General features: G+C 35.6%; 1 protein-coding gene across 19 annotated transcripts in view; it reads right to left on the reverse strand.

Moving 5' to 3' along the window:
* Positions 1-19,645, reverse strand: part of LOC129552338 (platelet glycoprotein 4) — a 100,411-nt gene that overhangs the window by 53,839 nt on the left and 26,927 nt on the right. For 2 of the 19 annotated variants that reach the window (XM_088833995.1, XM_088833971.1), the window contains exon 2: positions 4,818-4,896. The exons of 6 other annotated variants lie outside the window; for them this stretch is intronic. The gene's annotated coding sequence lies outside the window, so the exon portion shown is untranslated. Of the gene's footprint in view, positions 1-4,817; positions 5,231-12,842; positions 13,015-14,409; positions 14,504-19,645 lie in introns of those variants that run through there. 11 more of the 19 variants (XM_088833962.1, XM_088833992.1, XM_088833970.1 and 8 more) reach the window with 11 other exon arrangements.

Consider the following 19,645-nt stretch of genomic DNA (forward strand, 5'->3'; position numbering starts at 1 on the left):
GACAAGTAAAAAATATTGAATTTTATAAAAAGCTATAAACTGAGAAGTCTCATTCAAGCATCAATTTTATTCCTCAGAAGTGACCAATGTTAGGTATGTCATCACCACCTAGGAATTTTATAAATTTTAAACTTACATATATATATATATAAACTTATAAGTATACACTTCTGTATGTCATAAACTTATAAGTATAAACACACAGCATACAGTCATTTTACTGATTTCCTAAGTATAAACTTAAAAGTTTATAACATACACACACACACACACACACACACACACACACACATATGGACTAAACCATATACTGAATCACACTTTCTACAACTTGTCTTTTTAATATCAAGGGACTTGGAGATATTTTCATACCACTGATAGTGTTAACTCTCTTTTTTCTTTCTCAATTATTGAAAAAATAGTCCTAAAAATGTACCATTGTCTTTTAAGTGACCAATATCATACGTAACAGAACTTCTTATTTTTCTTTTTCCATTCTGTTACACCTTTCTTCCCTGGTGGCTCAGAGTAAAGAATCTGCCTGCCAGTGCAGGAGATGTAGGAGACCCGGATTCAATCCCCGTGTCAGGAAGGTCCCCTGGAGGAGGAAATAACAACCCAGTTCAGTGTTCTTGCATGGAGAATCCCATGGACAGAGGCTCCTGGCAGGCTACTGTCCATGGGGGTCGCAAAGAGTTGGACATGACTGAACATGCACATAAACACATAATGGAAAAACCTGAACAAACTTTTTGGCTAACCAAATTGTTCTTTGATCTTGCAGAAGCAATGCTAAAAATGTATGTACATATATAATTTTGTTTACTATGCTAGGACACTAGTAAACAGCAGAAAGTGAAATTTCTGGATAAAAAGTATGTACTTGTTTTGGCAGGGGGAGTTTTACCAAATTTCTGTTCATACATGTATACAGCAATATGTGAAAAGGCCCATCTTCATACATCGGTCACACTGGCTCACACTAAACTTTGTTTATAATAAGTACTTATTTTATTGCTAAATATTTGAGTGAAGTTTCACCTGTTGTTTGAAGCATAGCAGCATTTATATTTTTAAACATTCGCGATATCTTTTCCTTATTAGCTAGTAAGGAAATAACCAATCTTCTGACATTTGACAATTCTTCAAAATAAACATTATTTTTATTGAATTTTTAAATTACTGAAAATTTCCATTTTTATGCCATTAACTTTCACAGTAATTCCCTTTTAAGTATTATATCATACTTTGAAATGCTTTCTCCAAAAACAGGAAAAATAATAAACTTTATTTTAGCATTTCTGTGGTTTCAAAAATCCTTTAGAATATATTTCTAGATTAGCTGATTCATGGAATATAATACTCATGAAGTAAAAGAGGAAGAGTGAAGTCCATTGAGTAATTATAAATATTGCAACATATCTGAGAAGCATACAATGGATGCATAATAGAAGAGGAATTGCATGGCATGGCCCAAGTTCTGACCACAGCCCTATTGATAATAATAACAATAATAGGTTTTGTGAATGAGCAGCCCACAGTCATATTTCTCATTTCCTTTCTTGTCAAAGAGAATAACTACAGAACCTACCTACAGCTTGAAACTGACAATCAAGTCATATGGCAGATTTGTAAAGCTTTATACAGATTCTATGTGGTAGATAAAAAAAAAAGAGGGTCAATTAAAAGATTTTAACAGTTCAGCAAATGAAAAGAATTTTAGTATCATATGCATTATAATTCTAGATTGTATGGTTAAGCAAAGACCTATAAATTATGATGATGATGCAATAACAGAGTTAACATGTATTGAGGGCTTATCTGCCAGTTGTTGAAATAAGTGTCTCATATATGTTATCTTATTGACCTATCATACAACCTTGCTATGTTTTTAGACAACTAGTTGAGGTCACACAACTACTATGTGCCATAATAATTAAAACCCATATAGACTGACTAATGAGCCTATAGTCTTTTCTGAAAGAAAAATGTGTATATATATACACATATATGTGTGTGTGTGTGTGTGTATATATATGAGTTCTCGATCAATACCTAATTTGAATATTCTTTTCAGCACATTTGTTCAAGCTGAATAGCTTAAGAAAATGATATCTAAATACAATAAACAAGGAATGAACAGTGAAAGTATTCTGTAATTAACAGTTAACAGAATTATTTTGAAAAAAAAATTCATTCTGAAGAACTTTAACACATAATACTGCACAGATACACTGTAAAGTATCTTAAAACTTTAGTTACAGTGTAAAACCATAAGGCAAAATTTGATTTATCACTTTAATCCTGGGGGTAACTAACCATGGAGATTTACACACACACATATTTATGTACATGTATAGCACACAAGATTGTGTGTGCTACATAAATAGATATCTATTTTTCCAATTGCTGCCCTGGTCATTATGAAAGTATTAAACCAATGACAGGTTCTATCTGTTTCATATGGTGAGGTGGGGCTTCACATACAGGAATGAAATACATATGTACATAATTTAAAGAGACTATTACATGCATAAGACATGGATATGATATTGCCAGTGAAAGCTTAAGAGATTAAAATGGAAGTTTTTAATATCAGCTTTAAAGGAAAATTTCAAAGGACATCATTAAGGATAATGAAGAATATCTGGGTCATTAAATTTTAGACTTAAGCTACATCATCTAATGAATCAAAGCATAAGATCAAAGTATTGACAAACCTACTGCATTCATGATGTAAACTTTCCCCTATGTTTCCTAGTAGCCATGGTAGAGCCGCGTATAAAAGACAGATTAAAGAGAGAACACCTCCCTGTATCTGGATAGTTCTCATATGGGCAGGGCCATATCAATATGTAAATTCCACAGGCCTAAAAAAGTTGGCAGACCTACTCTTTATTTTAACTGTTTGCAAAGCTGACTTAACTCTCTGAGGAGGTGGAGAAATGTCAACAGTTAAACAATACTAAGAAACTTAAGAAAGTGTTTAGATTTGCATATTTGTCAATACAATTTGTGTTCATACAGTGGAAGGGAAATAATTAGGAGGGAACAACAAAAATCTTCAAGTAAGAGAATAGCTTGGACTCAAAGCGTGGTGTTATGAAATAGTAGGGGGGAAAATCAATAATCAATAACCAAATATAGGATTTAAACAGTGCCAAAAAAGATTGAAAAAATTATGTAAGCAATTAATTTGTAATTTCAAGTGGCAGAAATACTAAATTCATTGAATTGAGGGTACAACAAAGTTTTCTTTTGAGAAATGTCATCTACGTTATAAATAGTCCCTGTAGGGTCTTAAAAAGGAAATAAAATAATTTTAAGAAGAGTTAAAGAATCAATTTACATATTCACATTGGCTGCTGGCTTGATCAAAACATATGCTTTAAAAAATGCTAAAGGGTTTTTTTTCACTCTTTTAAATACCAGCAGAAAAGTAAAAAAGTTGAAGAACATGATGAATGTTTAAAACCAGGAAAGAAATCAGATGGATAATGAGAACAGTAATTTTGTTCCACTTACTAAAAAGGAGGCATACTCTCTAGTCCGTCTTTTAAACAGTTTTGTTGATGTCTGTGCCAACTGATAATCTGTTAAATTTGGAGATATACAACACTTGGGTATCAGATTCCTGAAAAAGTTAAACTAATATACATGCATACACACCTGCGCGCATGCACACACACACACATTTTCCAGGGACAGGGAAGCATAATCAAATTCCTTTTTAATGCTGAGAAAATACTTTCTAAGAAGCATGTCATATAATTTTAGAAATCACCACATAGAGAATAGTACATTCCTAATGCCTTTCTTTTTCTGTTTGCTTGAAATGGAAAAGTTTGATCCTTCTGCCCTGACACTTCTAAAAAGCATTTGGTACAAACCTTCCATGCAAGTGGCACAGCGGTATTAAACAGTCTATCAAACCCTAAAGTGAAAGTGTTAGTTGCTTAGTCATGTCTAACTCTTTGTGACCCCTAGACTGTAGCCTGCCAGACTCCTCCACCATGGGATCCTCCAGGCAAGAATACTGAAGTGGGTTGCCATTCCCTTCTCCAGGGGATCTTCCCAACCCAGGGATTGAACCCAGGTCTCCAGAATTGCAGGCAGATTCTTTACCATCTGAGACACCAGGGAAGCCCATCAAACTCTATAGTCAAATCAAATCATCATTTTCCCAGATTTGTTCTCAGAGACTTAAGGAGAAGATCTGCTTGTAGTAAAGCCTGAGTTTTCTGTCAGCCAAAGAGTTTGGATTAGAGTGCTACTTCTCAAATAAACTTCTTCGGAGAACTTGAAATGTATTAAGATTTCTAAGAATCCATAAGTATTCAAAGTTGGAACATCTTGCTCTAATTGTATTTTTCATTTTGAACAAAGTCTCATATAATAGTTTGTAAAAACAAACCAATTCTTGTAACATACATGCACACCCAAATATAGAGTGTATATCTATCTAATATATGTAATAAAACTTTTGGAAGCAAATATTTTCCTGGAAATGTTATAAATCATTTAAAATTCTTTCTATATATCTTATTTTCATGACTGTATTCTGTAAATCATAAACATTAACCTAAACAGAATAAAAATGGAAGACTAGTACTGTTTAATGCATAAGGTAGATTTCATAAAAATACAGAATTCTAAATTAGCAGAACCCTGCAATTGTCCTGCATGTTTCTCTGTGACACACTTGGTTAGCTGCTTAAATGAAGCAAATGACAACTAGTCAGGGGTAGAGAAACAATTTCCCTTTAGTATCTGCACAAAATTTAGTAAATTTTAAGTAAAAGAGAAGTTCAACTTACCTATTAAACTTCATTCTAGCACTCACGTGTTAGTAGCCACATTAAAGTTTGCTTCTCATTAGGGGGCTTTGACAATGGCCTGGATAAAGGAATTTACCTTAGGTTAAGAAGAAAGAAATCTTCCAGTTCTTAAGTAGGTTTAGGTAACATCAGCCTTGTCTTTATGAAAGTGTCTGTCACCCTCAGTGTTCTCCAGAAGGCAACCAAGGACTCAAATCATGCATCCTCTTAACAGATTCCCGAACGTCACTTTGTTAGGAGGTTGTGATTTAAGTAAACAGCAAGTTACGGAATCTGAATTGCTGTGGAATGTCACCCTCAAATGACTCTACTGGCCCTGCTAGTTCTGCACTGTTTGGTACATGTAGCCTCAGAGATTGTTGTAACAACTGTTTTCCTGGCTTTCAGGGCATTCAGTCGTGGTATTTAGTAAGCAAACTCTGCTACTTCACAATGCCTCCTGTTCATGGATAAAGATAAAAATGTGAATCGAGATCTTATGGTATCCCAGTGTGTTTCAATGTATTCTGTAATATTCCTTTTTTTGACACACAAAAAAATTCCTGTTCAGAGTAAATACACTGGGATTATCATTGTTTTCCAATCTGTGTATACAAGGTTTGGAACACCGTCCTCCAAGTAGTCCAAGGACTAAAAACATTTTCTGGACAGGTTCCAAGACTGCTGCAGGCCTGTTTTTCCTCTCATTTTCTGCAACCCCTCAGGGAAAACTGGATAATCACAGTAGGTTGTAGAAAAGAGGACTACATTGAAAGTAATATGAAATAAGAGAGATGAAATAAGGGAGATGAAATAAGCCCATGAAAACATGGAAACCATACCAATTCATGCAAGTCAAAATTAAAAACCACTAAATGTTTCCCATGTTATAAAGAAGCCTGTCCCCAAATACTATTTTTGTAAGTTTCAGGATAGACTCTCCTCCACAAGCTTCCCAGTTTTCTTTTTTTTTTCCTTCTTTTTCCCTTGGTTACCTTGCGTTTACCTATCCTCGTTGATTTTTATTTGACATCTCAGTTTTTATATAATAGTTTTTCAAAATTCAGTGTGGTTTTAGGTATGTAAATTTGGAATTGCATGCAAATTAACTTCCTCAATTATAATATCACAGCTATTCCTAAATTACCAGAAACCATAAATTCAATTGCCCCTTCACACCTTTTATTCATGTGTTCACGTTACCCACTGAACTGATAGTTTTGTTGTGAAAGACATCAACCCTCCAATGGTAGTTCAGTACACAATCACAGATTTCCATATATTACCAAAAAAATTTTGGTTATAACTGAACCACATTCTGCCATTTATTCTTTTAATCTCACATTACCATCCTGTTGGAGTAGGAAATGGCAACCCATTCCAGTTTTCCTGCCTGGGAAACTCCATGGACAGAGGAGCCTGGTGGGCTACAGTCCATGGGGTCGCAAAGAGTCAGACACGACTGTGCACACACGCCTTACCATCCTGTATAGTAGAAAACATTTAAATTCATAAGCTATGAAACTAAAACAAAATAAAGATTAAATTTGTGCTATTTACTGAAATTTCTCTGGCTCATTTGCCATGTCATGTAGGTTAGGGAAAAAAATACTGTGGTGATTTTCTTCGTTAAGTATTTGGTGCAATCTAATTATGGGGAAAACCTTTTCTTTTTGTGAGAAAATATTCCACCATTGAAGATGTCATCCTTTCAGACAATCTTCATCCAATATTCAGTTCAGTTCAGTCACTCAGTCGTGTCCGACTCTTTGCGACCCCATGAATCACAGCACACCAGGCCTCCCTGTCCATCACCAACTCCCGGAGTTCATTCAAACTCATGTCCACAGAGTCGGTGATGCCATCCAGCCATCTCATTCTCTGTCGTCCCCTTCTCTTCGTGCACCCAATCCCTCCCAGCATCAGAGTCTTTTCCAGTGAGTCAACTCGTCGCATGAGGTGGCCAAAGTATTGCAGTTTCAGCTTTAGCATCAGTCCTGCCAATGAACACCCAGGACTGATCTTTAGAATGGACTGGTTGGATCTCCTTGCAGTCCAAGGGATTCTCAAGAGTCTTCTCCAGCACCACAGTTCAAAACCATCAATTCTTCGGCGATCAGCTTTCTTCACAGTCCAACTCTCACATCCATACATGACCACTGGAAACACCATAGCCTTGACTAGAGGGACCTTTGTTGGCAAAGTAATGTCTCTGCTTTTTAATATGCTATCTAGGTTGGTCATAACTTTCCTTCCAAGGAGTAAGCGTCTTTTAATTTCATGGCTGCAATCAGCATCTGCAGTGATTTTGGAGCCCCCAAAAATAAAGTCTGACACTGTTTCCACTATTTTCCCATCCAATATTAGGTGACTAAAATTAACATTGAAAATAGACAACATAGTTTTTTTTTAATTCCAATGTATATGTGTTGAGATATGTTTTAGGGAACTGGCTTCAGTTTTTAAAGATGAAACATAAGGAATAAACATAACTAAATTCAGCCTTTTTATTAAATCATAACCTTTAAGGGATATTTCCACATGTTTAAGAATTTCTCAGAGGAAAGGAAGATCATAATATTTCTTCAAGAACTCATCTTAGCCTAAAAGATCGTTAGTATATCCTATGTAGTTAGAAGTAACTTGTGTTTCAGAAACCATGAGCAACTGACTTCGCTGTCAGAGATGACTCACAACACTGAGTACAGAAGAAAAGATTCAAAAGTTTCCTCCATATTTTATACATGGTTTATAAAACATGTATTATCACAGTACAACCAGTCCATTCTAAATGAGATCAGTCCTGGGTGTTCATTGGAAGGACTGATGCTAAAGCTGAAGCTCCAGTACTTTGGCCCCCTCATGCGAAGAGTTGACTCACTGGAAAAGACTCTGATGCTGGGAGGGATTGGGGGCAGAGAGGAGAAGGGGACGACAGAGAATGAGATGGCTGGATGGCGTCACTGACTAGATGGAGGTGAGTTTGAGTGAACTCCAGGAGTTGGAGATGGAGGCCTGGTGTGCTGTGATTCATGGGGTTGCAAAGAGTCGGACACGACTGAGTGACTGAACTGAACTGAACATGATATTTCCATGGGGTTGCAAAGAGTTGGACATGACTGAGCTACTGAACTGAACATGATATTGCCTCTAAAAATGTCAGTGTTCTATTCAATATTTTTTTAATTAAATCCCTATTTAATTGTTGTAAGATAAAGCATTATAAGAACTTCAGTGTTATAAAAACATACATCTCCTCAGGACTCACAAAAGCTATGCTCTTTTGTTCAGTATGGGTGGGAATGATCTTTTCACTATTCTCTCTCCCCATCTTCATATTTATTTGTAGTAAGAAAATATGTACGAATGCTGCCAGGAACCATCTTAGAACTTCAAGGAAGGTCAACTAGGGTGAAAGCCAACACCCAAAAAACAGGTAAGAGCAAATAAGTTCAGAAGAACCAACAGTTTGATCCAACTGTGCCTACAGAGTGCTAACTCTGAGGTTTTTCAGTTAAGCTGGGCCCCCAAATCCCTGAATTGATACAATGGTTTGAGTTGAAAACACTCAAACTCATATCCTGAGATTCTATGTAAGATGTGAACTGTAGATCACACACATTTTAAATAACTAAACATCTAACCAAGTTTCTCACTCATTAACTATCATCAAGAAATGTGATTTAATCAATAGGTCCCTTAAAAAAAAAGGAAATAAACAGTCCCTACAACATGGTTTTATATACCATGTTCAACAAGCAGAGATCTTAATATTAAGCACAGACAAAAAGTCACGTGACTGTATTTATTCACCTTTATATCTCCAGAATGCTTTAGTGTCCTACTCATACAACGTATAACAAAAAAGCTCAATTCATTATATACTCATTTATGACTTCCAAGGGAGAAGGTCACAGTGGAACTCTCCATAATATATTCACTAAGAACTGTGTTGGGAACATTTACTTTTATATGCCAGATTTTAAAACAGTTCCTGACACATAATAGGTATTCAGATACTCATCAAATAAATACTGAAAAACCTATACTACAAGTATCACAACATACATTAAAGAGACTTGGGGATGTTAAATACTTTGGCAGAAGAACATATTTACTTTTCCAAGCTATCCAACATAGAATTTAAAAGGACTGGTTATCTGAATTATTAAACAGTCTGGCTCTTCCACATTGGAAAATATTAATTCTCAAGGAGGGCTTACTTCTATGGTTCCACAGATATGTATTGATTAACTGCAGTACAAGGACAAATGACATACCACTACACGATAAGCTTTTCTCAAATATTCCAAATGGTCAGATGTACGGATTATGTTTATATCTTCATTGCCAGGAATAGACATATTGATTAAAGTGAAGATTTTAAAAATTTAAGAAAATAATTCAATCATAGGCCAAAAATAATGATTAAATATAGATCATTCCTTGCATTGGGTTTTTTCCCATCAAAAATTCTAAGTCTCCTGAATATTATACTCTACCATCTAATTTTATATGCCAGTCTACTATCTCTTTATAAGCTAACGTGTGATCCCTTGCTAATAGTTTGATCCCTTTGGGTTATTTAGTGCATTTGTACTGGACTGCTCACTTATTTTGTTAAAAAATAGGCCTTTATCTGATTGCACAAATGCACCTCTGTTGAGGGTGCCAGGGTAGCCCAGTCATTGGACCCTTAAACAAAAACCCCTGAGAATTGACTTTTCTGTTCCGATGGCAATTAATTTAACAAAAATAACCCAATTTTTGTCTTCCTACTTGTTTCCATCTGTGAGATGAGATATATCATCATTAACATGGGCACTACCCAGTTAAACTGATATACTAGAGGGGTCAAAAATTTTATCAATTAAACAATTCTGTAGAAATGAAGTATAAAGAAAAATTGAAAATAGCAGCAAATGGATCCTTATCCCATAAAAACCTAAGTCACACTGACTCTTTTAATCTCAGGAGAATTTTTAATATGACAAACTCTTATTAAATATCAAAACAAAATGCATAAATCCCAAAACCCAGGAGAAAAGGACAGTAACTAAAACCTTATAGGACTCTAGTCTCAGGAGAGGCTGCTGGGTCTACCTGTGCTATTGGCTGTGATAAACATGAGAGTCGGAATCAATAGGGAGATAAGATAAATACAATTCCTACATATGAAGAGGCACAGAGAAGATTGATGCTGTTGAAGAACAGTGTAAAAAACTGATAAACTGAAGATAGTATTAAAATCTCAAAACATGCCTTAAATCAAAGGGGGCAAATAGTTGAAAATATACTACAAAGAACAAATACTTAGACTGACGATGAGATTACATGCCCCAGTCTTTTCCATTATTGGAAAAATGTGCTTTTCAAATAAATTAATTTTCTAATACATTTGTGTATATACATTACACAGCATACTAATTAAGGCTTAAGATTTTAAAGAGAAATAATGTGGTAAATAATTTTAAAGAAATATATTTATATGTGAAAAGAGGGTTTATAATGTAAAATAAGAATATCATTAAAATGCACTACATATACATGTATGGATAAATTTATGGATTTATAAATATTAATAGAAGTCATTTATAGAGCCTTTTTATTACCACATAGATTACACAGTGTACTAGCCTAACTTTCCCATGTTTCTAATTTAGTGCAAATCTTACATATATATAATCAAATTTAGGCAATGGGATAATAACCATGTGACCTAACAAATTTCAAGTAACTAAAATTACGTAGTGAACTTAAGCTTAATTTTCTTGTAGTTGCTAGCTATTATGTTATTCTTTTTAAAATTTGGTAAACTGTAGTATTATTTAGCTTGATTGTGTGAATAATAAAAGTCATGTCATGGGAGAGCCGATCAAAATATTTGTACTGAAAAATATGGAGATTTGGCAAAATGCCAGGTAAGTTACTTTTGCGTTCACTGATAAGTTGGGTTGCTATAGCAAGCCCATAGTCACTGGGTTTCTAAGCAACCTAAGACTCCACAGACTTGAGATACTTAGGAGTCCACTGATCTTTCATCATCCTTAAGGGAAAAATCTGAGAAACTGTGGTACCAATCTCAGTGGAAGTTTCCCCAATTATCCAGTAGAGTAGTGATCCTTATACAACATCTCCTGTATTGATAGATTTAATTTATTAAATAATAATATTCATACTAGAGAATTAATTGATTACCCAAACTATTAAGTGGATGAAATTAGGAACAGGAAATTATCAATACCTAGTTTGTTGTGGGCAAACAAATGCGTGTTGAATGAATAAACAAGATTCAATACATAATCCACCTCTCCAAAGTGATTTACATAATGCTGGCATTCATAAAGTCCTTAACTTTATATATATTTATATATAAATATATCTGTTTAGTAGCATTACTATAAAGCATGCATCTCAGTTTTTTTGTTTTGTAATCATTTACATTTAGGTAACATGCATTGGAGAAGGAAATGGCAACCCACTCCAGTGTTCTTGCCTGGAGAATCCCAGGGATGGGGGAGCCTGGTGGGCTTCCATCTATGGGGTCGCACAGAGTCGGACACAACTGAAGCGACTTAGCAGCAGCAGCAGTAGCAGCAACATACATAATTCTAAGTCTGCAATTATTTGTGAGTTTAATTCAAAATATTTAATTATGGATTGTCTGGAATACTTATGTAACCATATTAACTACCAAAATGTCAATTAGAATTGTATCCATCTAAGATGCAAGCAAAGTTGTGAATTATCCCTTGAATAAGCTTTTATTAACATTTCCTGTCCTTTTCTATGTTAAACACTTTAGTCTGCTATCTTGACACGGTACTCACTGAGGCAAACCATTGCATCCAATTTTAGTTTCCAGCTATTTATGATAATCACAATGAAATAAAATTAAGGTAAGCCAATGCTGTCTGTTCCTACAAAACACTGTATCATAATATAGGCTGAAATAAAATGTCATTAACAGAAATGATTATATGTGACCAATAAAATGATTAAGTCTGGAATCTGTAAAATTTTACCTAATTCTTATACCTGGTTTTCTCTGCCTACCATTGTTATTTTATGTAACTTTTTCTTGCCATGAAAAACCTGGTAAGAATGATTTGCAAAGAGAAAATTGGCTTTAATTTAATGGCAAATTTTATAATGTTACTGCTTATATCCTGTTAGCTATTGTATTCAAGATTCAGTAGCCCAAGTCAGGTATACAGTATGATGACTGAGTTTCCCTGAGGATAAAATAAAATTGCAAAGTCACCTGTCTAGCAAGTCACAGTAACCCCTAGTGGACTAGATCCATTCCAGGAATGTCCCAGTACAAAATGCCTGTGACCTCTACTGGTTGGTGGTGTTTAGTGGCCAAGTCATGTCCGACTCGTTGCCACCGCATGGACTGCAGCACACCAGGCTTCCCTGTCCATGGGGGAGGATAGATTCTTCTTTCTCCAAGACTGGAAGGAACAATTGCTCTGCTTTATAATCTTAATATGACAGTCCCAAACATATACAATAATACTCATTATAATTGCTTCTTCAGATAAAAGTGGCCGTCTGTAATTTAAGTCTTCCTGGGCATGTATTTTCTTTAGAATAAAAGATAGCTTTTGATCTTTTAATATATTGCTCTAATAAGATTTTCCTCCATTGCAGCACATATACAAGCATAGGTGTGTTGGAAGGTTTAGACAATTTCAAATATTTTTGAATGTCCTCTTATCACCTAATATTTAGTTATTACTGACAACATCATAGCAGAATTATAAAACCTGACCAACTCCTTCTGTTTTCTTTTAGACACAGTTTCTTATCTAAAAGCTTGGGACAGGCTTCCTTAATGTCGATACTATTTCATATACTCTATTCATTAGGAGAAGAGAAAAAATGCACATACAACTTAAACTGGACAAAAACAATGCAAAAATCAGATCAAAGTAAGAGACTTTAGTATTACAGGCACTGGTTTTGAGTCCTACTTTGTTAGGTTAGATAATTTCACAGTGATAATATAGGTGTAATTACCAGTTGGAAGTCCGATGAAAAAGTGCAAGGCCACCAGTGTCAACGCACTTTCAGAATGCTGGTTGGAGGACAACGAAATTAACACTGATGACTCTTGTTGTGTCTGCCTCAAGTGCTGGGTCAAATCACCGCTGTACATCAGTCAGCCCCACCTCCAAGTATCCAAGAATGGCTGTGGAATTTTGATTGACACTCCAGTGAGGCAGTGGGATTCCTAAACCAAAGTAAACCCTGCAGCTTGTGTTTGCCAAGCTCTCTAGCTTGAAAATGAGCTTCTCTTCTCCTGGTTCTTTCCTTGAAAAAGAAATAATTACTCTGTGATGCTTAAAGGAACACAGAAGCAACTCCCTCTCCAGAGATATCCCTACTTATTTTCTTATAGCAATTCCCTTGACTGATTTCATCCTTTGTCTTTGTGTAGGACTTTATAGTCTTCCTAGGAACCACATAACAACATTGCACACTGGCCTTCAGGATAAGAAACAAGGCATCAGTGAATATTCTAGTTTGTGGAAAGCTGGAGATGATAGCAGCATTGGGCAGGGCTTTGCAAAATGGACAAGTTCAAGTTTATGCTAGTTATGATATTCTTTTGCCATGTAAGATTAGCAATGTTTGGTGACTATGCTATTAAGCAACTCATAAGAATGAAGAAACTAAGATAAATATATTCTAAAAACAAATCAAGCCATTACCGTATATACTAAAGTAGACAAAAATATATGATTTTCCTGATAGTACTTAAGGCATTAATTCTCTAAGGATTAAAGTTGATGACATGTATCCTCATACACACACCCACACACATACTTAATGAAAATCTGTTATGTGTCCACTGTGTTCTTAAGAGTCCTGTCATCAAGAAGAAGAAAGCCTAATCCTTTCAGTGAGATTTTCTGTAATGTACTTCAAAATCTTGCAAATAAAATGGAATGATGGAGTATTGAATACTTTTAATGTAAGTGGGACAGCTAACCTAGTTGAGAATATTCATTCTAGAACTGTTTACTTAGCATGTAATCAAAATTTTATTTATTTTAGTTGCCTTTTTTCCTAAACTCTGGAAATTTTCACAATAAATATAACAGAGAGGTTTTCACTGGTGAAATTAATGGTTTCAAAGATTTATGAACCAACCAGGAAAATTACTGGCTAACTCTCTATCCTTATATCACAGGCTATAAAAACCCACCAAGTTCATTGTCTAGCTCTTGATTTCAGGGCATTCCTGGCTGCCTGACTGGGATTGGCTAGTTAGCTGAATTCTATAGTTAGCATGTTGTGTGTGCCCCTGATGAAACTTCCAGGCAAGAACTATTAGGACACTTAAAAGGCCAGAGAGTGGGTACTTCACAAATCCCATGGAGCAGGTTGGGGAATCTTGCGACTTAACTGCTACTTTACTGCTTCTGTTAGAAGTCAGTACTGAGAGGGCTTTCTTTGTACCTGTTTTGAGAAAGATCTGTAGCTCTCCCCACTGTTATTTATTGAAAGCTACCAACATTTACCAAGATAACCCAGTAACAGTGTGTGCCCAAGTTGGTTAGGATAGTTTAGCAACACTTACCTTAAGGAGCTCATATTCTAGAAATGTAGCTTAGACACAGAGGACAGTTACACATGAAGATTCTAGAGCAGACAGCCACAAGGCTCTGGGCTCATGGGACATCCACATTTACTCAGTTATAAATAGCTGCGACTCTTGGTTCAAAGACCTTTCACCCACTTCCATGTATGACACATTTTTTCTCTCTTGCTCGTGACTTTATATTACAAAATGTGAAGAAATTTTAAGAATCATCTAATCTTGATCATTTAACACATAAAGTTTCAGGGATCTGAGGAAATGCTCGTCTTACATTGCCCTAAGAGTAGTTAAAAAACAAAATCCCTCAGCTAAAATATTGCTCTCTTTTTCTCCTGATGTTTCTTTTAGTTTATTTTTATTTTGTGTATTTCACCTCTTTTCACATGTCTTCTCCCAGGATCTGGCCTGATATTTGCTAGTGTATTACTTTAATATTTTTTGTATGTCATTATACTTTCAGAAGTGCTAGTCAATTTAATATTAATTTCCTGGGTAATTGAAATAGTTTACACCTCTTTGATTCCCATATACTGTACCCTGTTACTAGAGTGAGGTTAGTTTTTTCTAAATTATTCTGGTTCCAGTGCTCTTGCATTTTTAAATTTTATTTTATTTTAAATATGCTTTTAAAATTACCTAAATTAAATTATTAAATATAAAAACAGAATACTATTTATTCCTCCTTATAAGGACAACTTGAAAAGTTCTAGGAGAGGATAAGGGGGAGAACAAGTATTTGTTGACATATTATTATGGATCAGTTGTCAAGCTAAATATTTCCATGTTATTATTTAAATCTATAGAAAATTCTATAATTAGGTATGGTTAGCCTACATTCCTACAGAGGAGACAATTGACAGAGAAAATTAGAAAAATTAGATAAATGCTAAGATTTCCAGCATTTGTATGAAATGGATCACCTTAGGTTTATGCATCCAGGTGACAAGTAATATCAAAGATTAGTCAGAAGACATAAGGGTGCATGATCATGAAAGGCATTTTTTGCCCTTATCTAAATCCTTACCTTGTGTCAGTATAAATCTCTCAGCAGATGCATTGTGCTATGCTACTTTGATGTTTCAGAATTATTTATTATTTTCATATACAAATTATAGTTTAAAACTCATTGGTTCACAGAATTACTTAATTTAAAAAACTATTCCTCCTTGGCACCAGATATTCCAGTATCCAGAAATTATAAAAATAAAACTCTATCTTCATGGAATGGCAGACACACAGAAAAATTATTATGAAATTGTACAATAGATGCTCTAATGGAAGGTTTATGGTACAGTGGGAAACCTACAGAGGGGGTAGCTTATAGAAGGGGAAGCTTCACAGAGAACCTAACATTGTAGTTTCTTCCTCAAGCATGAGTCAGAGACCAATTACCAAGTACTGACTAACACAAAGAACACGTTGTCTAACATAAAGGCAGAGAATATTTCTCCATCCTTTGTAAGATATGGCAGTTTCTGCCAGAAGATAGTGACTTCAAGGAAGAAAATATGAAAAGCTGCGGTGGCAACGATCATGTAAGATTAAAGAAATTAATTTCAAATTAATTGAGTGTCCACTTTTTCTAGACACTGTTAGGGAATAGTATGTGGTTTCACCTTAGAATTTAAAATAAATTTTTATTAAACTGCCAAAAGTTACAACTTCTATCGCACAAGAACTAAAAATTCTGCTTCAAAGCACAAAAATTTGTACTTAATATTGGATGCCTTTTACAAGTATTTTGTTATGTTACTATTTGGTGCCTGTGTAGATTTTTAAAAGCTCATTTAAATTTATTTGTTTATATCTATATATCTCTCTCTATATATATCTTTGGAAGGATTTCAAAGATATTTCACCTCTTTTCACATATCTTCTCCCAGGATCTGGCCTGATATTTGCTAGTGTATCTGAATATTAGTCAGACTAAGTATCAAGGGGCAAGTGTTTAAGATACAGATTTCTTGCTGCATAAGAATATAAATTTTAAAAAATTTATTAGTATATTTCTGTGTCTCTTACCAGATTCCAAGGGAGCATTTCATGAACAAATGGGCACAATAAAGAACAGAAACAGCAAGGGCCTAACAGAAGCAGAAGAGATTAAGAAGAGGTGGCAAAAAGCACAGAAGAACTGTACAAAAAAGTTTCCAATGACCCGGATATTCACAATGGTGTGGTCACTCACCTAAAGCCAGACATCCTAGAGTGTGAAGTTGAGTGGGCCTTAAGAAGAATTACTACAAACAAAGCTAGAGAAGGTGATGGAATTCCAGCTGAACTATTTCATATCCTAAAGGATGATGCTGTTAAAGTGCTGCACTCAACATGCCAGCAAATCTGCAGAACTCAGCAGTGACCACAGGACTGGAAAAGTTCAGTTTTTATTAGAGTTCCAAAGAAAGACAATGCCAAAGAATGTTCAAATTACCATATAATTGCACTCATTTCACATGCTAGCAAGATTATGCTCAAAATCCTTCAAGCTAGGTTTCCACAGTATATCAGTCAAGAACTTCCAGATGTACAAGCTGGGTTTAGAAGAGGCAGAGGTACCAGAGATCAAATTGCCAACATCTGCTGAATCACAGAAAAAGTAAGGGAATTCCGAAAAAAAAAAAAAAAAAACCTGCTTCATTGTGACTAAAGTCTTTGATTGTGTAGATGACAACAAAGTGTGGAAAATTCTTAAAGGGATAGGAATACCTGACCATATTACCTACCTCCTGAGAAACCTGTATGCAGGACAAGAAACAACAGTTAGTACTGGACATGGAACAATGAACTGGTTCAAAATTGGGAAAGGAGTACGTCAAGGCTGTATATTGTCACCCTGCTTATTTAACATATATGCAGAGTACATCATGTGAAATGCTGGGCTGGATAAATCACAAGCTCGAATCAAGATTGCCAGGAGAATATCAACAACCTCAGATATGCAGATGATACCACTCTAATGGCGGAAAGTAAAGGGGAACTAAAGAGCCTCTTGATGAAGGTGAAAAAGGTGAGTGAAAAAGCTGGCTTAAAACTCAACTTTTTAAAAACTAAGATCATGGCACTTGGTCACATCACATCAAATCGATGAGGAAAAAGTGGAAACAGTGATAGATTTTATTTTCTTGGGCTCCAAAATCACTCCAGACAGTGACTGCAGCCATGAAATCAAAAGATGCTTGCTCCTTGGATAAAAACCTGTGACAAACCTAGACAGTGTATTAAAACACAGTAATATCGCTTTACCAACATAGGTGCGTATAGTCAAGGCTATGGTTTTTTCAAGTCAGGTATGGATGTGAGAGTTGGACCATAAAGAAGGCTGAGTGCCAACGAATTGATGCTTTCAAACTGTGGTGTTAGAGAAGACTCTTGGACTCTTGGACAGCAAAGAGATCAACCTAGTCAATCCTAAAGGGTATCAACCCTGAATATTAATTGGAAGGACTGATGCTGAAGCTGAAGCTCCAGTACTTTGGCCACCTGATACGAAGAGACAATTCACTGGAAAAGCCCCTGATTCTGGGAAAGATTGAGGGCAGGAGGAGAAGAGGGTGACAGAGGCTAAGATGGTTGGATGCCATCACTGATTCAATGGACTTGAGTTTGGGCAAACTCAGGTAGATAGTGAAGGACAGGAAAGCGTGGCATGCTGCAGAGTCGCAGAGAGTCAGACATGACTTAGCAACTGAACAACAAGTGTCTCTTACTACAGGTAAAGCATATCATCTTACTGGGAATGTTAGGGGTTAGAGAAAGCAAACATTTATATTCAAGGCTAAGGAAATAAGAAACCTGAGGTTATATAAATGCTAACTCATAATGAGACAGAAGTAATAATGCAATTGTATTTTTAAAAAGTAATAAACATGGGAAGAATTTATTTTCATTGGAAAGCACGGAGGAAAAATATTTTGAAATAAAACTTTCTTGGTTCAATTATTTTTACCATAAAACATTCTTAAAATATGAATAGTCTATATTGTAGCACTATGTCATAGAAGTTGACTTTTTAGAAATATGGATTTTCCTCTAATATCTTTTGTTCCTCTCACTTTAAAAGTTTTTTCATACTCCAATACAAAACAAAACAAAACCGAGCCTAGTACATAAGAGGACCCAGAATATTTAAAAGTCATATTCAACAGTTTCCTTACTTCATGATTTCTCAGTCTTACTGTTCTCATAACACAGCTCCAAGGTCCTGGTATGCCTTATTTCCCAAACTTATTTGACCATGTGTCACCCTAGGATATCTTTATTAACATCTACTGGAACAGTGTTTCATAAAGACAGTTGGGGGAGTGCTGAATTAAATTAGAAGGTCAAGTAAACATTTCTAAGAAAAGGCAAAAGGGAGTATATAGGTGGTATATCTGACTTTAAAGGTTAAGTCTACAACTTAAATTATCTTAGAATCTTTGGTAGGGCCTCCCAAGTGGCACTGGTGGTAAAGAACCTGCTTGCCAACGGAGGAGACATAAGAGGCAGAGGTTCAGTTCCTGGGTCGGAAAGATTCCCTGGAGTAGGAAATGGCAACCCACTCCAGTATTCTTGCCTGGAGAATCCCACAGACAGAGGAGCCTGGCAGGCTACAGTTCATGGGGCCGCACAGAGTTGGACACTAGTGAAGCAACGTAGCACAAACACATAACCTTTTGTGACCTGTATTTTTTATCTTTGTAGACAGGAAGAATGAAGAAGAGAGTACAGGAAAGAGAGAGAGACAGAGAGACTTGAGATGGGGAAAGGGGCAGTCCTTTGGGCTGCAGGAAAAAAGGGAATTCGGACTGCTCTGGGTCTGGCAAGCAAATAAGTTGATAAATATTGACTTCTTGTGAAGCCCAAATACAGCAACTGTCCACAAAGAGGGTTTATCTTGTAAAAGCTTGCTTGGCTTTATTGATCAATTGGCTCTGGCCAGACAGGACAGGATCCTTGATGGTTGGTTGGGTCTTTTCTTTTTTCATGTGCTGTGGGACACACACTGATAGTCTGGGTTCTGCAGAGGAACTTTTGGACAGAGAATGAGTGTGTAAGATTGCAGATTGGGGAGACAAGTTGTTGGGTTGATAGTGAGTATCCCGAATGGTCTTGGACCTGTTGCTTGACTTCTCTGTGTTTCAGTTTCCTCCTCTAAAAGATGAGGCTGATAACAAAATTTATCTCATAATACCTTGGGGATCAAATAAGATGAAATATATGCACTTATTACAAC

This window comes from Moschus berezovskii, chromosome 3 (assembly GCF_049115385.1).
Source record: "Moschus berezovskii isolate FMDL1 chromosome 3, NW_MosBer_1.0, whole genome shotgun sequence".
NCBI lineage: Eukaryota > Metazoa > Chordata > Mammalia > Artiodactyla > Moschidae > Moschus > Moschus berezovskii.